The sequence below is a fragment of the Triplophysa rosa genome, linkage group LG3, assembly GCF_024868665.1.
Source record: "Triplophysa rosa linkage group LG3, Trosa_1v2, whole genome shotgun sequence".
In the NCBI taxonomy this organism is placed as follows: Eukaryota; Metazoa; Chordata; class Actinopteri; order Cypriniformes; family Nemacheilidae; genus Triplophysa; species Triplophysa rosa.
In genome coordinates, this window is record NC_079892.1 from 5112177 (window position 1) to 5135487 (window position 23311).

At 37.8% G+C, this 23311-nt stretch overlaps 1 protein-coding gene across 1 annotated transcript in view; it reads left to right on the top strand.

Annotated features, from left to right (window-relative positions):
- Window positions 1-23311, top strand: part of ntrk3a (neurotrophic tyrosine kinase, receptor, type 3a) — a 165300-nt gene that overhangs the window by 766 nt on the left and 141223 nt on the right. The gene's annotated exons all lie outside the window — the stretch shown is intronic.

The following is a 23311-nucleotide window of genomic DNA, read 5'->3' on the forward strand; positions in this document are numbered from 1 at the left end:
ATAATAGGGAATTTAAAAGATGATGTCGATATGATAAAGCCCAGAACATAAAACAAAGTATAGTGTGTCTTATACAGAGTCTCGCAAGCTTGTAATGAAGCATTAACAGAAGCTGCGTTAAAACAAACGGACCTTCAAAATCTTTGGCTTCACTAGAGCGCAGAAAATACATGCATCTTATATTCAGCTGGAAACATAATTAGTGGAAATGAATCGCAACATCTGATGTGATCCGCATCGGTTCTTGTTTTTGGCTTCACTGAGAGGCGTCTTTATTGAGGCTGCTTTGTATTCATGACAGGAATGCCAAAAGGAATTTTGTCACATTTGCGCACGCGAAAGGTGCATTGTGCGTAAAGAGAGAGGAAAAATGTTTGCACAAGTTTGAAGTCGTGACACAGTAATATACCAGTGTGTATTAATAAATCACTAATAAATCACTCGGTTAAAGTGCACGGGTATTAGAAAATTCACACGTTTTTCCCATTCGTTAAAAGGTTGAGATTTTTACGCACGTCCAATGAGAAGGTAAAAGTCGACAGCTATGAGGCATAAAGAAAGAAACAGTAACGCTACAATGGGGTAAACTCGTTACGGGGTATGATGGTCTTCTTGATGGTCCCTGATGGTTTTTCGGATAAATAACGGGGGCTGCATAATGGCCCTCAACTGATCGGAGCAAATATATAATAACGCCTCAAGCAAAGACAACGTTAATGTTGTTTTCTTCAACGGGGCCTACCAAGTAATGACATTGTGAATAGAAAAGGCTATTAGTTTAAGGAATTAAAACAAATCCTCCCCCCTCGAAGTTTTTTGCTTCATTCTGCCAGAAAATGTTCACTGAGACATTTTTTGGACGTGCTGCAGATTGATATTACGTTTTCATTATGCAATGTCGGTAATATAAGACTGCAGATACATCGCGAGTGCAAATCGAGACAGATCGTGTTATTTCCTGTGGAATAATTTCAACGCCAGCGCAGCACTGAGAACAAAAGCGCGTTTGGTGGAACAAAAACCCAATTCATGATTGATGCTTTGTTGGGAATTGCCTAGAAGGGATGCCATGGAAACCTTATAGCGCTGTGTGATGGATTCACTTTTTCATCGCATTCTATAAGGCGGGCAGCATGATCGTGTATGCAAACTAATGCACGCACTCAACAGTTTCTTTGGGAGACGTCTTTTACTTTCCGAATCCTGTCACTTTCAGGCCACTAGAGGGGATAGTGGTAACCTTTTTCAGCATCCAAACTGGAAAGCCTTATAGTTACTCAGACTGCGTCAGTCAGAGAACCTGTTTGTTTAGTTGTTTGTTTGTTGTGTAACTAATGTGTGCTTGTCCTTTGTTTTAGCGATCTGTTTTATATTTTTGTACTGAACAGATTGTACGGCGCATGCGCTTTAGGCGAACCGAGATCAGCACCCCCTGACGCTGGACAGCTCCTTTAACTCGAGAATCTATTGCGCCATTCTTAGTTGATCCCTGCAGAAAGCGGTCGACATTTTTAGTTAGCATTCCCAGACGAGTCATCAACCCACTTCTATTGTATTCAATCGACCTTGACCAATTTACAGATGGTGTTGATACTCCTTCAGTCACCTACCCTCAATGTTTTTGGAATATAAAAAGTTATTGGCCTGGTTTCACAGACAAGGCTTAGGCTAGTCCCAGACTAAAATGAACGTGTGACCTGTCTTAACTGAATATAACTTGCCCAGAAATGTCTTAAAATATTTCAGTGCCATTGTTTTGCCTCAAGATGCGCACCAGTAATGTATTCTTCTAAGGCATTTTTAGAAAAGCGACATAAATATCTTAATTCAACTAAGGCATAGTCCTGGCTTAAGCTAAGATGTGTCTGTGAAACCGGGCCATAATGTTTGATAAACATCAGAGTCTGATAAAATTAATAGTTTTAGAAGAAAAATGTCAGGCTTTTGCATCTGAACTCTTATACGAGTGATCGAGGATGATGTCACATAGGAAAGTTGTCTTAAGAAGTCCTTTTTCACAAATGCATATTTTTATTCAGGAGGTTTTTATGCTAGTTTTAAACTTCTAATTCCATTAAATTATATCCTCCAAATGATCAAAATCAAAATATATTTGCAATAGCTCTTTGTTAAAATCACTTTAGCATACAACAACGTTAAATGTAAAGTGTGCTAGAGTCAAGGTCTTTCATATTTTTTAGAAAAGTGCTTGTACATCCCGCAGAAGACATGTGATTTATGCTGTGCAGATAATTCTGTGACAAATATAGGTTAATAATAGGTTTCTAAACAACTACAGCTTGCTCTGTTTTAGTGTACTGCCATAGATGTTTAATAGGGGATGTTCCATTTAGCAGTAAATGATATGTAAGGTGTCTGCTTTAAATATGACTTTGTTTTGATTTGCAGTGGTACAAAAATGTAGACAAAAATGTTTGGACACTTTTCTAGTTGTCAAGTGTCCTTAGCTGATGTCATAAGACTGCATAATGGCTCATGCGATTTAGTATTCATTCTTTATAGCACTGATGCCATAGAATTTGTTGTTATCACAAGTATTCGGGGTACAGTAATTTTTACAGTTTTGCTTGTTTTCATTGTTGCTAGCAATTGAAAAAGCCAAGCAAGAAAGAGAATGTCTTGGTACTGTACAAGTTAGTAGTGTTATGGTCTTCTTTTTGTTGCGCATCATTGTAATCGAGTGCCCTTAATGTAGCTCATTTGTTTTCATCAAGCATATCCATTACACTAATTGTCTTTTCGGTACTCTCAACAATGCTATTTCTGTATTAGCTTTACTGTTCTTTTATTTTGCTAATGGAATGTCACATTTCATGGCCAGAATATATAGTAACTACGAGCACCTCACCTCAACCCCTTTGTCTTAGAAAATAAGAGAAATACTTTTTCTGAGAATGTCAACAACAAGAAAGCGTCTAAATTCTATCTTGCCAGTGCGTTCTGTTTACTAGGCAAGGTATGAGTATTATATTCTTATGCATTTTTTTCAAAGCTGAGAATGCTATGAGTCTTATTTAGAGTTATGAGTGCATTCTAAGCAGAACACATAGGCTACTGGTGCAAGAAAACAAGTTCTTATTTTCGATTGTCCATTCAAACCCCATTCATCCATCCCACGAGTCTGTGTCTAGACCAGAATCTCAGCACCTAATTTCGTGCGTGATTAAAAAAAGAGTGGATTAGGAACAGTTTGAGATAGGCCTACTTGAAAATTACTCCCGTAAATCTAAATGGCGGTACTTTGCTGAGATCTCCGAAGCTCAATTACACAGAATCTTTTCAGAAAGCGTTTTCAAAGTAAAGCAGCCGTTTCAAATCGGCACCTATAAAAGCCACCAAGAATGTCACATACCTGCTGATAGATGGCAAAGCCACGAAAAATAGGTCGCTTATTGACGAACGTTTTAATGAGAATTCAGAAAGCTTCTATACTGATGTTTTCGCTCTTCGATGTGCATAAGGAGGACGTTTTTTTTCTTTTAACGTTGCCTGCCTGCTTGATTGCCGCTTTCAGGTAATCAAACAATAGCTTCGGGCCACAAATGGATCCATAATTACACGCCTTATGTGACTATCAGACTTTCTCCCTTGCATAAGCACACGGGGGGAGTATTTGTTGCTGTTAATTAGTCAAAATGTAAACTAAACGATCTCAAATGGTCGAAGCTCGTTTTTTGTAACCATCCGGTTCCATAATGCTTCGTGACCTGTGACATCCAAGGCGTCTTTTCGCCGGCAGGTGCGGTTATGCGTAAGACCAGCTAATTTCAGCAGGGTTTGTTTGGTGGTGGCTGTTGGAAACCGTGTTGGAAGCTGTGCAATCATCCGTGGCATATGTTGTGCTAGGAGAGAAAGGTGAAGAGGGTTATTATCTACCACGGATGAGAGTGCTGCATCTAAGGAAGAGCAATAGGATCTCGTTTGCATTGCCTTTTATGCCCGATACCCGGGTTGCGATACCCCTGTGGGAAAGGTCATGGAGATGGGAACATGGTGGAAGCGCTTTTTGATTGTTTTGTGAAATGCATAGAATACAGATTGACTGTTTTGAGGCCGCGGTTGTGTGGATGCCATGCAAATGTGTCGGGCCAAGCAAGAGTCAGCCTTCTAAAATGTATAGTGCTGATTTAAAGGAAAGGTTGGTTTTGATTTAGAAATTAAATGTCCTTTTTGTTATATACTAATAATTATTCTATACTCATTTTTATGCTATACTAATGTACTTATACTAATCTACTAAATATCTTTTTTTGAAGCAGTCCCGACTGCTTTGAAGAAGTGTGTATTGTCCCAAAGCATCGTTTTTCTCACTTTCATTATTGCATAACAAAAGTGTTTGGAAACAACGTGTTTTGGGTCTTTTCAAGAACACAAACGTTCACTCTTGTTATGGACTGTGTCAAGTCAAAGCAAAGTCTGTTTATTTATTTACAAAAGCGCAGGTGCGATTTAGCGATTTTGAAAGCTGTAGGTGTCAGATCAAAAGAAAAGCATTCCTTGTATTTTTAGTTGCCCTGGTGCTTGTTGGATGACCTAAAAACTATGAAAGTTTAGCGTGCATCATCGCTAAAGTTCTTATTGACCTTTTTTTGACCTTGAAAGCTTTAAAGGTTTTTTGTTCATAATTCTGAAGTGATGTTGGCGATGAGGACTCTCATGAATGAACACATCTTGTACGTCATTATTTCAATATTATTTTAGACACAACATCCTTTTAATGACCTACTGATAGATGGAAAAAATGCATATCCGTCGCTAATGTGCAAATTATAGATTTAGAAAGAAACGCATGTTGGAATACAGAGCACGTTGGTATTGTCCCTTGTACAGTAATGGGAGTTGTCCATTTCTGTGACCCCTGATGTTCATAATGTGTCTGGGGGCGCTTTTTATGATAAACATAATGGCCGAAAGATCAATAGAGAACAGCCAGCCCTAAAGACCCTACAGTACAGAGGCAGATATGAATATGGCATGCTCAAGGTGCTGTTGTGTCCTCATAATCGAGATACTCTTCTGGTAAGAGGGTTGATCCAATTTTCCATTTTAAATATTGTACTTGAGTGCCTTCGGTCATAAATAACCCTGGTGTGTCGTTGCCATGTAATATTGATCAGAGCTTCTTTTTGTACCATTAAAATGAGCAGCTTGTGGATGTTTTGCATTTTAGGTGGTCCTACATTGTGGATAGTCCAAGACTAAGTTTATGTTTAATCTAAGACTACACTTTAAAGAACACATTTTGTGAGCCACATAAGTACTCTATAGTTTGTGTTGTAGCTGTTAGATTAAACAGTCTAGACATGACCAATAAAGTTCATTTAATACATTCAAAGACAGATCTAGCTGGAGCTTCCCGGCTCTACGTGACACCAAATAACAGTAGGACGCTGAGGTAAAATGATGGCCGCTGTTGCGTCAAAACAGTGTGGTGCAAAAATATGTGCGTGCCGCCCCCCTCCCACTGCTTCTACAAATAAGTTACCCAGTGCTCCGTCAGATCCCACACTGTGCACACTTCTGTTTGCATGTTTGATGGGTAATCGTTCTTTAGATCTGTATCTGTCTTCTCAGTTGTAGGAATAACAGCCGGAGATCTCAAGGTCACGTTGATGTGAAAGTTTAACGGGAGGAAGAAATGCAATGATGATGTTTGTAGAGATTTGGAAAACATTGAAGGGTTGGGTCAAAATGAGCACATGTGCTCTGTTTCTCCAGGTCATATAATGCACGCATTTGACTTTTTTTGTCTTGAGGCTTTATTTTGCCTTCGAACAGCATCTGTCACTTTGAGTTTGGAAAAACCTTTATTCATAGCTCAGTTCTGCATATGGCATGGAATAAAAAAAGAGTGTAAATGTTTCATCACTCAAACTGCTGTCGTTGCTTGTCAAAAGAAACATCGTAAAAATGCTAACATGGTTTATTTATTTGTCTTATTGTATTTACGTACTCGCTCGACAACTTTTTATTGTATAGGCAGTCAAACTTCATATTTTTAGACCGTAATGAAAAAGCTGCAGTGCAAACCTGCTGAGTGTAGTGCATGGTAAATCTTGTTTGGTAGTTTATATATTTGAATGTATATATTTAATGTATTGTGAAGCACTTTGGGCAATGAAGTTGTTTTTAAGTGTTCTATATAAATAAATAAAAGTTGACGAGCGAGACCCGGCGTAGCATGATGCCACCGCAACGGCATTATCCAGTGAGGACACGTACAGTCGTGCCCATAGACCACGTTAAAATATTGATCACTCTCTTCTTTCAGCACGCTACAGCCCTTTGCTCTTTGTGAGACGTAGAAATGAATTCAATTTCGTTTCTACTAGCGAAATTGTAAATTGACAATTTTTGTGGCTCTTTACGCGTGCTATTCGAGGCCATTTTTAGACGACGTCGATGATGAAAGTTAATGAAACACAAGCACATCCCACTGAGTCTCCTAATTCAATAGAAAATTATTGATTGAGACAAAAGTAATGGAATAATAGTGACAGTGACATTCCAATCTAGAATATTCCGCGCCTCAGACGGCAGATACTACGAGGGAGTGGGTTTTGGGCTTCAATCACGGACATGTTGGAGGTAATTTCGCCTGCTGCTGTTTTAGATTTTCTTCGTTTTTATTCTCTCTTTCTCTCTCGCTCTTTGCAACTTGCACTCAGTTTTTTTCTCCTCCTGCTTGCTGCTGATCTTTTATTCATTGCTTGGCTAATGAAGCACCTGATAGACTGTAGAACAGTGCGGATGATCCCGAGCAGTTCATTTCTTGGTTAGCTGGCAGCCGGGCGTCCACAGGTTGGCGGTAGTGGCGTTTTTAATGATGTGCAGTGCTGTCCTTTTAAAAAGGCCTTCCGTACCCAGGCGTGGATGTCGTTGCAAAGTATCAGACACAGATCTTAACAAGATTTACTCAAGGTTGGAGTTTTTTGGGTCACAAACACATTTGGTCATATGCATGCCGCCCAGCTGATTAGCAAGGCATATTTTGCCCCTGCTGGTAGATGCTGTAACTACACCCTATAGTTTTAAAAACAGCTTTCTACAATAAAGTCTTTTTAGAATTAGCATGTATTTTTGTTGGAATAAAATATTTTAGCCTATACAATTTTTCAAAATGGCTGGTTTTGAAAATAGGTCCAGTGCCAGCAGCCAACTATTTCCGAGTGGTAATCCACATTGTCTCTCTCTTTTATTTCCAGTAGCATGTTTTAAATCTCTGAACTACGTTCTACACTTGTGGAGCATGTAGCAGGTAAATCCATGCTAGAAAGACTAGATACATTTTAAATGTCATTCCAAAGCCAAGAAGTACTTGGAGGTGGATGTAAGCACAAGGCCAAAGGGTTCAGGGCTGCCAGAGGTCCAAGTACAATGTGTTGCTCATTGATATTCACCGGCTGTCACAGCAGTAGGAAAACAAGAGTGGGCGTCACAAATGGGATTGAGCGTCTTATAAGGCACCTGCGCTAGCTAGGCGGATGTGGGTCGGGTTTAGCCGCATATCGCTGCTCCCTCATGTTTTTTTTTTGGGTCTGTTTTGGATTCCAGTAGAGCTTTACTGTGAGGAGAGGCTAAGTGGGATTTTACCTCTATCGCTGGCATTTCTCGGTGTAATGAAATGTTTCCTCCAACTGCAAGCGGCTGAGTCTCTATAAGGTCATTGTGCTGATGTCTTGAAAACTTGTTTGCAATCCAAGTCCTAGGACACAAATATAAATGGACTGCCTTCTCATGCCGAGTCTGTGTCTGCCGGTAAAGTACACCAAGAACGCAGTGGCAAAGCTTACATTTAGTAGTGTTATGAATGTTGCAATGTTGAGAGATCTTTTTGTGAATAATATGAAGGTTTCATTAACATGTAAAGTTCATAAAAGCGCTTTAAAATAAGATTTATACCAGTACAAAACCTGCACGGGTACATTTACATTTACATTTATTAATTTGGCAGACGCTTTTATTGCCAGGCCGTTTATATGTATACTTGAAAGTGGCCTGAAAGTGATGTCCAGAGGTCTTATTTGTACAATATTTGAATTTAGGTTAGATTTTAATTAAGAATAAACCATAAATAATTGAGTATGTGTGTGTGGAACATGTATGTACTGTATATGCAACGAAATTGAGAAAACTTATTCAATTGACAAAACTAAGAGGCAAACTAGAGTGTGTCAGAGAATATTGCATTTATTGTAATAAACAAGAAAGCATAAAACATATTCAAAGTTCCCAAAGCTAAGCCTCAATTTACACTGCAAGCACAACAACACAACAAACATACACAAATCTTTAATCATTTTTTTGAATAGAGGATGAAGACTGTAGCTGGTATGGTCTTTTGAGTCGTTATTAGAACGTTGCCATGATGTTGCTAGGATGTTTGCTTTCTGCCCCAAGTCTATTCTTCACTTACACCAAGAAACGAAATATGTTTATAAAGCAAAACACACGTATTTAGCATATACTTGCCTCCAAAAGAATTCTTGTGCCGAGCATTTAGAGAATCCCGCAAACAAGGAAAAAATTAGTCGATTTGTAATCACTGCCATTATCGTGTTTTCATTATGATTTAAATCGGCCACTTTCCTCACCACATATGCAACAGAGGCCCGGGCTGTTTTCCTGCTGTTGAAAAGATGTTGCCAAGCTGTTTTCTTTGATAATGAAAAGTTTTCAAGCTGTCTAACAGGTGCTCTGACCTGGCGATCCCATTTATGAGAATCATTTTGGGCGAGCGGAAGAGAGTGGCCAACATCCAAGATCTACAGGCCTAATTACCCAGCTGCTGCTGAAGATTTTTAATTTCCTAAAACTAGAAGGTAGAGAAGCATTTCTGCACCTGGCATATCTGTCTTATCCATCTGTGAGTTGGGCCTTTTTGAAAACGTGGCCGACTGAACGTTTGGAGTAAAAGTTTCTTCAAAGTCGCATTTGAGATCAAAGTTCAGATTTATCAGACTGGCCGCTCTTTAGGGATGGGAATTGTAAGAAATGTAATAATTCTGGTTTGGACTCTGATTCCCCTTGATGGTTTGATTTCTAATAATTTTATCAACAGCACTTTCATTTAGGACTTAAAGAAAACCGTAAACAAGAATGTAAATCTCAGACAGGGTGGTGCCCAGATATAATCAGAAATGAATGTAATTTTTGCTAAATGTGTATTCACACAGTTTCTATTCTGTCCCTCGATCGGTTTTACTTGCTTTTACAAGGTCTCGGCATGATAAGAGACTAAACCTGATCTCAGATCAGCGTGTAAATTCTGGCCCAGACTGCAGTGGAGGAAAGCCGTACAGAGGGTGTGGGCAGTATTCCTCCTCCACCGTGAGAGGAGTTTTAATGAGAGCAGAGCCGATGCATGTCCTGTGCATTCATAAATAGCTCGCCACCCACGTCAGGCTCCCTTCATCCTCCATCCACCAGCCCACGGAGCTGATATCAACACACAGCAAATGCAGTAAAACACTAACATCAAAACGATGGCACGTATTCTCATGCTGACATGTCAACACGTCCTATTAATTCTAAAACATATAAGAATGCTTTAGGAGGTTGCTGTAGCACATGACGGATATACACGGCCCTGAAGGCATTTGGACACATAAGCCAATTGTGAAGACATTATGTAAAAAAATCTTAAAGTGTCAGCTGCAGATAAACCACGCTGAAGGTTTTCTTTAAATTTTACTTCAGTTTTTGGAGACATTCACACATTTGCAGTTGTTGTCAAGGGAATTTTAGTTAATGTAATCATTTAAGTATGGACATGTTCGATGAAGTTTGACAACCAGAAAGTTTTAGAAAGTTTTGTCGTTGTTTTGAACACTGTAACAGTCACTTTTGTAATTTGTAACAAATGACCATTTTTCTTTAAAAGACTGCTGCATGCATTTGGGGTTTATCATGTGACCCAGTTTGTGAAAACCAGGCTAAAGTCCCAAAATCTTATTGTGAGATAATGATCACCAAAGTTTGATTTCAAGCATTAATCTTGCTCTGATATCATTTTTTGACATTATTTAGTCAATATTAAATATATCAATGTTATATTTGTGCAGAATGTTCTTTACATTATGTAGGAGGATTTTATGTAGAAAACAGTAAATCACAAAAAATGACTTTATCTGGGTTTTTACCATCTGGGTCACATATTTGAATGTATGGATTTTGCTGTGATTGGCTGACAGATTCACATCATCTCGGGGCAGCATTGGATTTCCTTTACGCACTCCCTTTTTAAAACTACGTCTGCTTTAAGTAATAGTTCAAAAATCAAAGTTTGTGTTTACAGTTAGTTGTGGTTTCGTAGAGGTCATTGATTTTATTTTTCTACTGGCGTTTTATTGGCTTGCTTGGAATTTTTCCGTGCACATCAGAGACTTAACTGTCTGGCTTTCATCAAGCTAAAGCCCATTCAGATACTGAGAGAGAAAGAGAGGCTGCTTTACACGTAATTCCTTTTTACTCTGTAGGTCTTTATATTGTTAGCATGGACTGTGGTGCGGCCCAAAACCCCAGTGTATTTTTTCCGTCGAGCACAAATGGCGCCGGCAGGTCGCGCCTTTAAGTAAAACGCACAATTATACGGCTGTAATTTGCCATAATTAAAACAGGAGAATTGATAGGAGCGAAGAACATCAACAATGGATATTTAGTTCACGTACATTCATCACTAATTCATGGGGATATCTTGTTTTAATTAATTCATAATTGCTTTGGAAACTTGGAGAGCTCACCACTGTTACTTTTCTCCCTAAATAATTACAAGCATGTCACCCGATGGGATGTTTTAGATTGGTAATTTGAATTTGATTTAAGCGACTTTTTAAATATTTCAAACCCAAGGAATAAAAAGTAATAGAACATTTAAAAAGGACTGAGCGTTTAATACCCTGATAGGTCTGAGCTATTAAGGGGGGTGTAAAATTTGATTTGCCAATATTGGCGGAGAGTAAAATGAGGACTCATAACTATGGAAATAGGTTTGGTTTATCTTTCCTGGCCACCGGCAGATGCATATGAAACATTCAGTGAGGTTGTATATCACAGGTTTCCCATGGGGATGTACGACCGTGATGCATTATGTTTGGTTTTGCTCTTAGTTGTGATTTGATCAGATCTTTGGGATCTAATCAGTCAAGATGAGAAAATGTTCAACGTACAGTCATGAAGGTTTTTTGGAGAGACTTTAGGTTCGATAGATTTGTCTTGTGTTTGGAAGCGCAAAGCTGCTGATTGGCTAGAACGGTTGATTGACAGTTGTGCCAAATGCTGAATTTTGTGTTTCGGTTTGTGTAAGAAGGGTATTGGGTATTGCTCAGATGCTAGCTGAAATTATAAAGCTTTTGCTGACGTATTCTCTTTCTGCAAAGCTTTAATTGCAGGTTTTTTGAGAAACTGTAACAAAAAAGAAATGACGATCTTCAACCCGCATAGCGGATAAGTTTAAGAATCTCCTTTCTTAAATCTCTGTGTTGAAAGAAACTCCCCATGACTTTATTACGAATACCCACTGGAATAAACCAAGCCAGGATCATGTCTTAAAATCCAACCCCATAAGTGTCTGACTCAGTCTAATTGAATTTCTCAAAATGAGAAGATGATGCCAGAAGCTCCCATCATCGGTGGAGAACACATGGGGTTTGATGGCAGAACCCTTATGTGCTTCTCTTCCTGTCACGCCTCGTCTTTTACCTTTCAGGATTAGTTAAGGAGATGGAGAGGGTGCAGGTCTCAGCGGAGCTGTTCTGCAAGGAGTCGTCTGGGTTCAGAAACTCATAGCCAGTTTTACAGTACACATATATTATTGTAAATAATTCAGCCTCACTTAACTTACGTAATAAAGAGAAAACGCAATATAAACTAAATTAAAGACAAATTTGACCGATAGTATTATTTTTTAAGTCAATAGATATTGCAATAATATTGTTGTCATGAATTCTTTTGGCAATGATAACCGTGTAGTGAAAATCTGATGTTGTGAAATCCCTACACTAAATAGCACCCTGTTGCATAACGGTATTTCATTGTTTAGCAACTATATCTTGCAGCAAAAAAAGCACTGAATAAATAGTAAGCTTATTTCAATAGTAAGTCAAATTATTTTATTTAATAATTCTAATTATATAAAATAATTAGAATTATTTTATTTTATTTGTATCCTTTAAATAATAATTCATTTTAATAATGATTAGAATTCTTCATATTTTCTTTATACATTTATTTGGCGGTTACCCACTTACAAACATTAGCACATATTTGTTTTTTACTAAACCAAGAGCATTTGCAAAAATCTTTTGTTAATTACAAAAACAAATAGTAAAAAACAAATATGTGCTAATGTTTGTAAGAGATTTCAAAAATATGTATACTAAGTTAGTTATGTGGTAGCTGTGTGTATTCTTGGTTCTTGGGCTTTTGTTTTAGATGCTGCACACTATCCCAATGGTATGTCCAGTGGAGGATGTGTGTATGCGCGTGTGTGTGCGAGGACCCTGCTGGGACTTAAGAGGAGTCAAAGCCCACCCTCTGTGCCCCCTCCCATGGGTGCCTTTGTGCAAGAGGGCAAGACCCTCTGTTGCGTTATTCATAAAGTTGTGAGTTATTTCTGGCTGGTGCTATTGACAGCATGTTGTTTTGCTCTACCTTGTCACATTCGTAGAGGAGAATGAAGCCCAGGTTGACAAGATTATGAGACACTCTTGTTTCAGAACACTCTGAGTGGCTGTGGGGGTTGTCAAGAGCAAAGCCGAGGTCATGCAAGCGCTTTAGTGATCATTATGCCACGTTTTCATTATATGTATAATGTCCTGTATGTAAAGCGTATAGAATGTTGCTATGCAACAAAAAGACTTTAACAATTGACTATGGGTGCTAATAGTAGATTGGTAATGTCATATCTGATGTCATCTCTTTAATGACATGATTTCCTCTTAAGAAGCATTGACGTGAAATTAAAACATTCTTCAAAATATCTTTTGTGTTCTGCAGAAGAAAGTCATACAGGTTTGAAATGACACAAGGGTGAGTAAACGATGAAAGAATTTACATTTTCCGTTAAACTAGTCCTTTAAATGCCCAACCAACATCTCAATTGTGTCTGTTTTTGTCTCCTTAAGAATTTTAGTTTGACACATCAAGGAATTATAACTGAGCACTCTATTAAGTCTCCTGAGCCGTGAAAGAGCAACCTCAGAGCTATAAAACTTTCCTCTGGGCACACAAAGGTGGTCTTGCCAGACAACTTCAACTCAATTAGATATGCTACTTTGCTACAACACACTCCAGGTCCACTTAGCACGAGGCACTCGCTACAAAAAAAAACACAAATCCGGTACGCAGTTTCATCTGTAATGCAAACATTGAGTGAAGGCGTTAGTTCTGTTTCACACAGTCGTTCGGCTTTTGTCAACAAACCCACAAACGGATCACTTGTCCACTAATCCCAAATTCCCACTCCAGGTTTTGTTTTCAGCGTGCTTTCATCACGGTGCCTCAAAGTCTTTGTGACTCGGTTTAGTGAAGGCAGTTACCATTCCTCCATGCTAACTGACTCTCGAGAGAATGTCATCAGTACGCCTTAATCTAGTTTATAGAGATAGACCCCCGCCATTTCCCAAACCCCCTTTATGAACCCCACCCAGATACGACAATGAGATTACTGTTGTTTCCAGATGGGCATCATCTTTGTTTTACGCACAAAGAGTTCTCCGAGACCATCTCGTAGAAATGTGATCATCCTGGATGGTACAACAATATTTATTTACTTTAGTAAAGCGTACACAATATTGCTAAGTGAATAAAAAATAAGACTTTTGCTATACAGAATATTGCATTTCTTTTTTTCGTGATATTGTATAGAGCGGTTTCAGTCAACAATATAAATAAACGTTATGTGGCCCAAACTTAACTTCCGGTAGACTTCCGCAAAGAATCAATAACTGTTGAGTAGCTTGAATTTAATGTATTAAAATTAATATACAATTAAATTGTTATATTAGAACCAAACACAGACCGGAAGTTAACTTTGAGCCAGGCGCGTGCGTATGATGAAACCGTCTATAAAGTTAGTTAAAGATAACTAAATATTGCATTTTTACATACTTGTTTCTCTTCTGTCTGCATTGGACTTCAGTGCTTTGTGCATTTATATTCTAAACTCGTACTAAATTTGGAGTTTGGCCAGACAAATATAACCGATGCATTGACCTAATGTTACAGTGCGCAAACCATACTTTCCTTGAATAGTTGTCCCCAAAAATATATGTGAAACATTTAATTAAAAACATTGATTCTTGGCCCGAAGAACATCAATACTGTATCATAACGTAAATTTTGGGGTCATTTAAAATATTGACTGCCCTTCAAATATACAGTGTAGATTTCTGTTTATTTCTGTGGAAAGCAGGACATGTTCTAACCAAAATCATATATTTTCCATGTAGACGTGCTTTGCATAATACAAACGCTGGGCTTTCATCTGTTTTCAGAAGAATGACGTTCAGTATATGCTCCTCATAGAACTGCATGTTGTTGATAAAAGATGGAAAATGAGAAACATGTGGCGTGTGACAATGCTCGGGATACGTTATTGCCGCTGCCCTAATCTGAAATAACACGCCGTAATGTTTGGAATTTATGTGCCACCTTTAGATTCACATAATAGACGATTTAGTGCACATGCCGTAGAGCAATAACAAAGCAGATTGATTTTATGAAATGCAATTTTTCATTCAGCTTTCTAAAGCTGCGAGCAAAAAAGAATGTCGCCGAAACGCACTCTGTTTCCCTGCAGTGGCCACTAAAAAGTGTGCACGCAGGCTGATTGCATTGGAGGGTTTGTGTATGTGTGTATTGATGTGTGAGGGATATAATTAGTGTGTTTTGATCCCCATTCAGCGGAATTTGTCATGGGGCAAGCAGCTGGTTTAGTTTAAAGCATTAGGGATAGTACACCCCAAAAAACAATTATGTCATCATTTATTCACCCTCATGGTGTTCAAAACCTGTAATTGAGTCTTCTGTGAAACACAAAAGAAGAAATTTTGAGAAATGTTTCAGTGGTTTTGTGCCCATACTATGGAAGTCAATGGGTCCAATGTTGTTTGGAGACCAGCATTCTTCAAAATATCTTGTGGCCACCAAGAAAGCCAATTCAGGGGTTTTCCTGCGTAGAAAAATGGGAGGCTGCCGCCTCAGTCAAATTTCGTGCCGCCTCAGTCTCTGGCCAAAATTAGGTCGGGTGACTTAAATAAAAAAAACAGCGTGCATTCAACTTACGACTGTAATTTTAACTGCAGTTGCGGCATTACGCCACAATGCAGGCGCTGTTTCGTTAACCATACCAGTGAGCCGCAGTACAAGAGTTATTAGAAGCTGTATTAGCTGTATTTCACGGCTGTTCAGGTGAATATTGTTTCTTTTGCATCCAAGTACGTTCAATTTCTTGAAAAGTTTCCTTAAATTAACCTGCTGTACGTCATTGTAATGTTTTAAGCTGTGCAGTTGGCTCTTTGAATCAGCGTTATACTGCACACAGCGAGTTCGCCAGCATGAACGCACATTGTGATCAGAACGACTCGCAAACCAATGACTCATTTGAAACGATTTGTTTGAACAGTTCAAACTATTCAGTCACTGGCGAATATAAGAGAACAGTGAATCATTTAAATCTCAATGAACCACAAGAGAACGCAGTTTAGTAAAACTGATGATTCAGTTGGCTATTGTGGGCTGAAATGTTAGTTGAAATGATAAAAAGCTTATATTTGATTTTAAGCAACTTTTCTGTTGGTTGGATACATTTTATGTTTGATATAACTTAATAATTGTCATTTTCATCTAATTTTTAGAACTTTTATATGTTGTTTGTAAAGTGTTTGCTTAATCCACATAAAGGGATGGTACATCCCTACACATGTGCGTATGTATGTACAAGATCAGGATGGCACCACCTCCACCTCATTTTGAGCCAGGAAAAACCCTGGTCATACAGCTTAGGGTGAGTAAATGATAAAAGAATTTTCATTTTTGGATGAACTATTCCTTGAAGTCAAATGGGTTTATAGTTAGAAATGTTCAGCAGTCCATAATCTAAAACAAAAATGTAAAAATTGTACATACCTCACTAAATGACTAGAACCCCGTTGAAAGGATCAGCTTAGACTAGTATGAATCAGATACAATATAAAGGGGTTTGGGAGGTCAAAGGTAGCTCTCTATCAAATCTAAGCTTACGCAGCGCTGACAATGTCTTCTTGCTAGTCTGTAGGTGCCATCAATCATTTAAAGGTGGCCGGGCTCTGTCGGCGAGCTTTCAATCACGGTATTGAGTTACGAACAGACCCGGGGTGCGTCTCAATCACAAGCTCTCCGCAGCCAAGTCGGGCCCCTTTCAACAACTGTATGCGTAAGCGGGCGTGTGATCACGATGGGTCCAGATGGGGTATTTTGCGGAACTCGCCGAGATCGTGTCTGCTCTTATGACTCATCTCTTTCCACCCACCACTCCAAAAACACACACGCACATTAATCCACCGTCACGCTAAAACGCGGCGCTGAATCGCTCTTCCCCCTCACAGCTCCGGATTTTATAAGTTCTGGAGGCAGGGTGAAGAAAATATTGATAGTATTGGAGACAAACTGCGGTGGTCCTTCAAATAAGAGAATTCTGTCTGTACTGGCATGTCGTCATGTCGTTTCAAGCCTTATGAATTTCTTTGTTGCACGGAACACAAAAGGTGAAGGGTTTCTTACTTTGTATAAAATAGAAGTGAATGTGGATTGGGGGTGTTAAGCTTTAGAATGACAAAAATAGTGTTTTAAAAGCGATACATATATTCTGTATGTTATATTCCAAGTTTTTTTTTGTCAAAACTGTAAACCATATAAGAAAGTCATGTTTGGCAAAATTTGAATAATTGCGTGTACTGTCTCTTTAAGACTTCTAGGATCAAAAAACAAATAATCTTTGTTGCCTTTTTCATGTTAGATTTCTGTTTATAATGTATTTTGTGATGCAGACAGCACAGTCATACTTCGGCTGACCTCGAGGTGAGGAATCTATTCTGTGCTTCTGACAACCATCATATTCCATAAACGAAAAAGGCATAATTTGCCACAAACCTATGGCTCATCTCCTGCTGGACCCTGTCTGAATTTGGATTGCGTGACATTGATTGGCTACCTCGCAGCAGAGGCGGCCATCCAGTCATCATGTGTATGTGTGTGTGGTTTGCCATCGATGCCGTTTGCCATCCAGCTTTACCACCAGACCACCCGCTTAAGCTCTTGTCAGCCAGCCAGAGATGCGTTTCTCCCCATCGCGCTTATTAAGCAAGATCGACTTAATAAGCTTGTTTTATGCTTTTAATGCAGATCAGATTCAAGATTTCGCTCCAGTCGCTGCCAGAGACGGGTTGCAGTTGGCATTGAGCGCCGGCAGCGGAAGCGTGCATCGTTTGCGCCATGCACATGTTATTGAGGCGTCGCGCTCACTGTAAAAAAAAATATCGTAAAAAAACGGTCAAATCACTGGCAGCCAAAAACCATAAAATTAAGATGAAACTCCGTAAATCAAATAATGGAGAAAAACATTACATTTACGTAATTTTTCTTTAAATGTTTTACAGGGAAACACAGTTATTTCACAGACTTTTCCTTAATTATTACGATCAAACACCTTCAATAAAGTGACTGCACATAAGGTTTTACAGAAAAATACTGTTATTTTATGCTTTTTTTCTGAATTATAATGATAAACCTCTTTAAACTATGTGAAAGTACTAATGTTCTGCAGAAAAACACTGTTATTTTACAGTTTCTTTCCTGAAAATTTTCAGTCAAATACTTTTAATACAGTAAATGCTCTGTAACTTTACAGATATTGGCCATGAATTACTAGTCAGATACTGTCAATAAAATGAAAAACACATGTTTAGCATTGTAGAATAACATTTTATTTAGGTAAACATATTAATCATATGAACACAATCACCATAATTTGTAAATGTACACTCGAAATACACAATGATTGACTTCTTTACAGTACAGAATTACAGTATATGCTTTAAACAAATGGTTGAATATAATAAATAAATAAAAAGTACATCCCCATACAATACATTCATCAAATTCTTATAAAACAAACTTTTAATCCTGGAGAAATACAACAGTTTCAAGTGGTGTTGAAAACATTTACACAGGGTCACAAAAAGGTATCGGAGGAAGTTTTGATAGTATATTTGGACAAACATCAAACTGTCAGAATAAGTAAATCATACCATAAGTAAAAACATACCACAAAAAAGTAAATGAGTCTGTGGCAAATATGCAATGTAGTAACGTTAGATAAAGGACTGAATCTGCCATCATTATACATTACGGCAATGTGAATACAGAGTATACTGTTAGAAAACAAGTTACAATGCTAACTTAAATGTAAGTCTTATAACTTCCATCATTAAATCAGCAAAACAAGTCACCAGTTTAAAGGAATGGACAATTTTTCTTTCACAAATGATGTAAATGTTTAACTGTACGTGATTGTTATTGTAAGAGTTAGAAAATAAAAAGTCCCTTATTTTGTTATGTTTTAACCCAAGAAATACGTAACCCAAACGGTTACAGAGTTACATTATAACAGTATTAAGCATACATAATATTACACAATTGTTAATAACAACATAATACAAATACTCAGGTCGAATGTTTAAACACTTACTACCGATGGAGTTTGGGTGCCTGGGTAGCTTTTCTTCCCTTCATCTAAAAAATGAGAGCAAATGTTTTATCATTAACAGTTATTGTTGAAATTAGTGTTTAAAATGGAATGCAAAAGAAAGTCAGAAAGAAATCTAACGTTACACATACTTACCAGGTGTGTGTACTGCCCAGGCAAATCTTATCATATATTTCTGTGTACTTAAAGAAAAACACGTGTGAGAAGAGGAAGATTACTTAAGCTCAATATTATGTAGAATGTTATAGCATTGAAGTTAGTGCTAATATCGCTAATCACGATTAGCATCACACTAGACGAAAATACAAAAACAAGTTTTTACCTTCTGCTGGTAAAGCTGTTAATGCGTGTGATTATTCTCCAGCACCCTGCAACTTCCACACGACTTCGTGTCTTCAGCGCTGTTTACATATAACTGGACCATCAATACTACTGAAACTAACTGACAGACATCAATTCCTCGCGTATGTTCAAAATGAACCAGTGAAGGGCGCGAACAGCTCTAATTGGCTAGTTTCCTGAATGACAGTAAGTTTACCCAATCGTGCTCAAAGCAGCACGGGGAGTCAACCAATGACATCTGTTTACCAATAGCAAGTGTAGTAACAACAGCTATAGTTAAGATAGGTTGTTTTTAAAAGAAAATAAACGTGTTTAGTTTTATTTGAATGTTGCTATATATTTAATTGGTCAGATGTTTTCATTGCAGTATATGAATAAAATTAACTAATGTATGGTACAAGTTTAATGAATACACACGTTTGGTGCTTGGAAGTGGTTTCTAAAAAACAGGCACACAAATATAAAATGTTTCAGTGCCATTACATGAAACAAAATTAGGGCTGACGACAATCAACAAAAATGCAGCCACTACTTTTACAAAATAGCAAAAGAGCAAACAAGATGCTTATGACATACTGCAGGCCTATATGAAAAGATCATTACTAAATGTATTAACATTATGGTAACTTACAGCTCGATGTATTGTCCTAGAATGATCCTCTTGAATTTGAACAAATCTGTTAAGCCTCTGGCCACATTCTCCAAAGTTCTATTCTGATTACGTTTGTTTTCATATGTTTCTTTAACTGCAGTTTTAAATCAGTCCATTCTCCTGTCTTTAAGGTTTTTCTCTCTGAGCTAACCAGGTTTAATGTATGGACTGTAGTGGTTAGGCCATAGCCATTCATGATATGAGAAAAAATGAATTTATTAATGATTATCATTAATCATGTTTTTGTTGGCTAGACTATTGCAACTTTTGTCATGTTTACTGCCATGTGCTTTCTCTCCCTGTTGAAAAAAACAGCCTTATGCTACTGTAGTTAGGTATGTTTTGAAGCATGGTAGCTGGTTTGAGCTGGTCATGTGCGGGGCCCGGTTGCATAAAGCAGCTTAATTTTTTCCCTTAAGTATGACACTTTAGAGGTGATTTCCCTTTACCGAAGACAATAGGAGAATAACTTTAGTAAAACTTAAGGTATACTTAAGGACACACTTAAGGCAAAATTACACTTAAGGTGCTTTATGCAACCGGCTGGTTCTCAGCTTAAACCAGCTACCATGCTTCAAAACATACCTAACCAGCATATGCTGTTTTTTTCAACGGGGCTGTCATATCACTTTCAGGAAACATGAAAGTTCCAACCTCAAGAGTAGTGCAGCTTTGTAATTTTGACTGTGTATTGTTTAAATGTACTGTAGCCTAACTAAACAGTTTGCTAAAAAATTTAACGTAAAAATATGCATATACACTAATAAAAAAACTAAGATCTGACTTAAAAATATGGAAGAAAACCGTTAAATTATTTGTACAGAAATAAACCTTTATATAATGAGCAACAAATTTAATTACAGAAAATTATCATAATTTTACATAAATTTGTATGTTACTTAAGAAAGCAGTAAAAATACTGTATAAATATTACAGTATTTTTTCTCTACAAAAACAAGAAAAACATGTAATTTGTTATTATTGTCTTAACACGTAAAATAATATGTGGGTTATTAATTAACAGATAATTGTCTGTAATTTTAATGAAATTTGTATACAATTTAAAAAAAAGAAAAAATTACAGTAAAATATTAAGGTTTTTTCCTGTTAAAATACAATCTTTTTTTACAGTGCTGGTTAAAAACAATGCTAATTAATTTCAAGAGCCCTGAGAATTTTGTAAAGCTAATGAAAATGATTGTTTTGATTCGCCTGGCTCAAAGTTAGCTTCCGGTCTGTGTTTGGTTCTAATATAACAATTTAATTGTATATTAATTGTGATACATTAAATTCAAGCTACTCAACAGATTCAGATTTGATCTGATATAGCAGCTGGTGTTGAAGGGGAAAAGTCATACAGTATATCTGTTCCAAAATCTCATCAGCTTCTATTGGAAGCAGTGTGCGTAAGAAGGCGTGTGTTGGCCAAAGAGAGAGCCGTGCATATGTGCTTTACAGAAAAAACAATCGCAGAATGCCTTTTAGATGAGCTTTAGATGCAAATAAAGTGAGAGAATTCATAATAAATGTTTTTCTAATTCATTCAACACTGAAAAATATGAATACAATATTGTTTGAAGTAATTCATAATAGACTTTTTAGCCACTACTTGTATCCAATGTGCATGCATTATTCAGATATAATTTATTTTGTTCAGCATCATGTTTAAGGGCGTGACATGTAAAGTCAGCTCATCTCCTGAAAATCATGTAGAATTCAACCAATCAGATGATGACTTTCAAACTTTGAAAGTGTTTTCATTTCTATATTCCTTATGCATCAGATGCTCATCCAACAGTCTGTGGATGTGACATCTGAGGTTGAGACTATCTTTATCTGTGGAAAATATTTCTAAATAGATCAGTATTTGATACAAAGTTTCAACCAATGTAGAGCATTCCAGATTAGTCATATATGAGGTTGCATTTCAATTAGGTGGGCAGCTCACCAGGTTTTGGAACAAAGCCGTAGACATCCATTTTCTATACCGCTTATTCTCCGTAGGGTAGTGCTGGAGCCTATCCCAGTATCCTTTGAACAGGGAAACACCATGGAAAGGTGGCCAGAATTTGCAAACATACCACCGTAAATTCAATTCTAAGATTTGCTTGGAAACTTTAGAAGCTTTTCTTATATTACCATAATGTATTTTTGAACCGCCACAAGTCCTTAATGAGGATTAAACAATGTCATGTGCTCCCGCTAATGAGAATGTTTTTACACTTTTTCTTTGATTTCTCGGGCCTGAACAGTAATTGGGTTTAATGTTCATTTCAAACATTAGCTACAGTGAAACAGCTCTTCGGCCAGCAGAACAGTAATGCCAGCTCTCATTTCCAATCTGCAGAAATCACAATGACACTGGACATTGCATATATTAGCCTCACCAGAGGCAAGTCGCCGTTTGAAGTGCGACTTCAAATAAATCACGGCCCGCTGGGTAGAGACTCGAGTGAGACTACAGTGTCTGACACGTTATTAGACTTAAAAGTGACTAAAGAGCTTTGTTCGCATTGACAAACCTATCTCTGAAATCGGAGAGAAAGTAAAACATGAGAACGCTAGCGGGCTTCCGTTAGAAGGGCAGTTTAGCCCAGCGACACAGAAACGAAGCATTATGATGCATACACGCTAAATGTTACTAAAGCTGGATCAGAAAACCAGTGAATTCAATCATTTAAATGGGAAACCTTTCAAATCAAAAGAAAGCGAGAACTATGTCAGAGCTTTCTCTAAAGATTTACCTCATGAGGATGGTACTAAAATTTTATTTTAAAGAACAGAGCAACATGTTGTCAACATAAAGCCTTCCCCTGTGATGGTTTTGGGCCGTTCGCATTGTTGCAAAGCAAGTTGGTGACATTTATGATACTATACCGCTATATTACAAGGCCATAGCTTCAAGGAAATACATTCATGATTTTTTTCCAAATGTTATTATCTTGTTTTATAGGAGATTTGATTCATTGACTTTGTGAGATAACATGCGTATATTATACAAATCTTATAAAAGACCCGGAGATGAAATATGCAGTGGCCAGCTCATGAAGCCCAATCATAGTGCTATAAATTCAATAATATTTAGAGGGTGCAGCAAATAAGTTCCTCAAGCACGTCTGGCGAAAGTTTCTCTTTCGATCGCTATTTATCAGGCTTCGCAGATGGGAGGTGCTTGAAACCCATAATTTCCCCCTAAGCAGTGGCAGGCCTTTATTTTCTTTCTCCTGGGCTCATATGGCTGGGCGCCAGAAGGACATGATCGCCTATTTTCTTCTGACAGACTGCCTATAGTAGCACAACATGGCTCTGAACCATTTCATCGTCAACGAAAACGCCGATGCCAACACAGGGTCATTTTAATCCAGTTTGCAGTCTGTGTTTTACTCCACTCGGCCCAGACCCGCAGCCTGGCGCCCCTGAACTGTGGACGACCCACCCGACAGGTAATTTCGGCCACCTGAGAATTGTGCAGCAGCTGAGAGATTTTCTCCTGCTGACGTAATGTCTCGCATGCTGTCATGCTCCGCAGTTTTTTATCTTAGCGTGGTTTC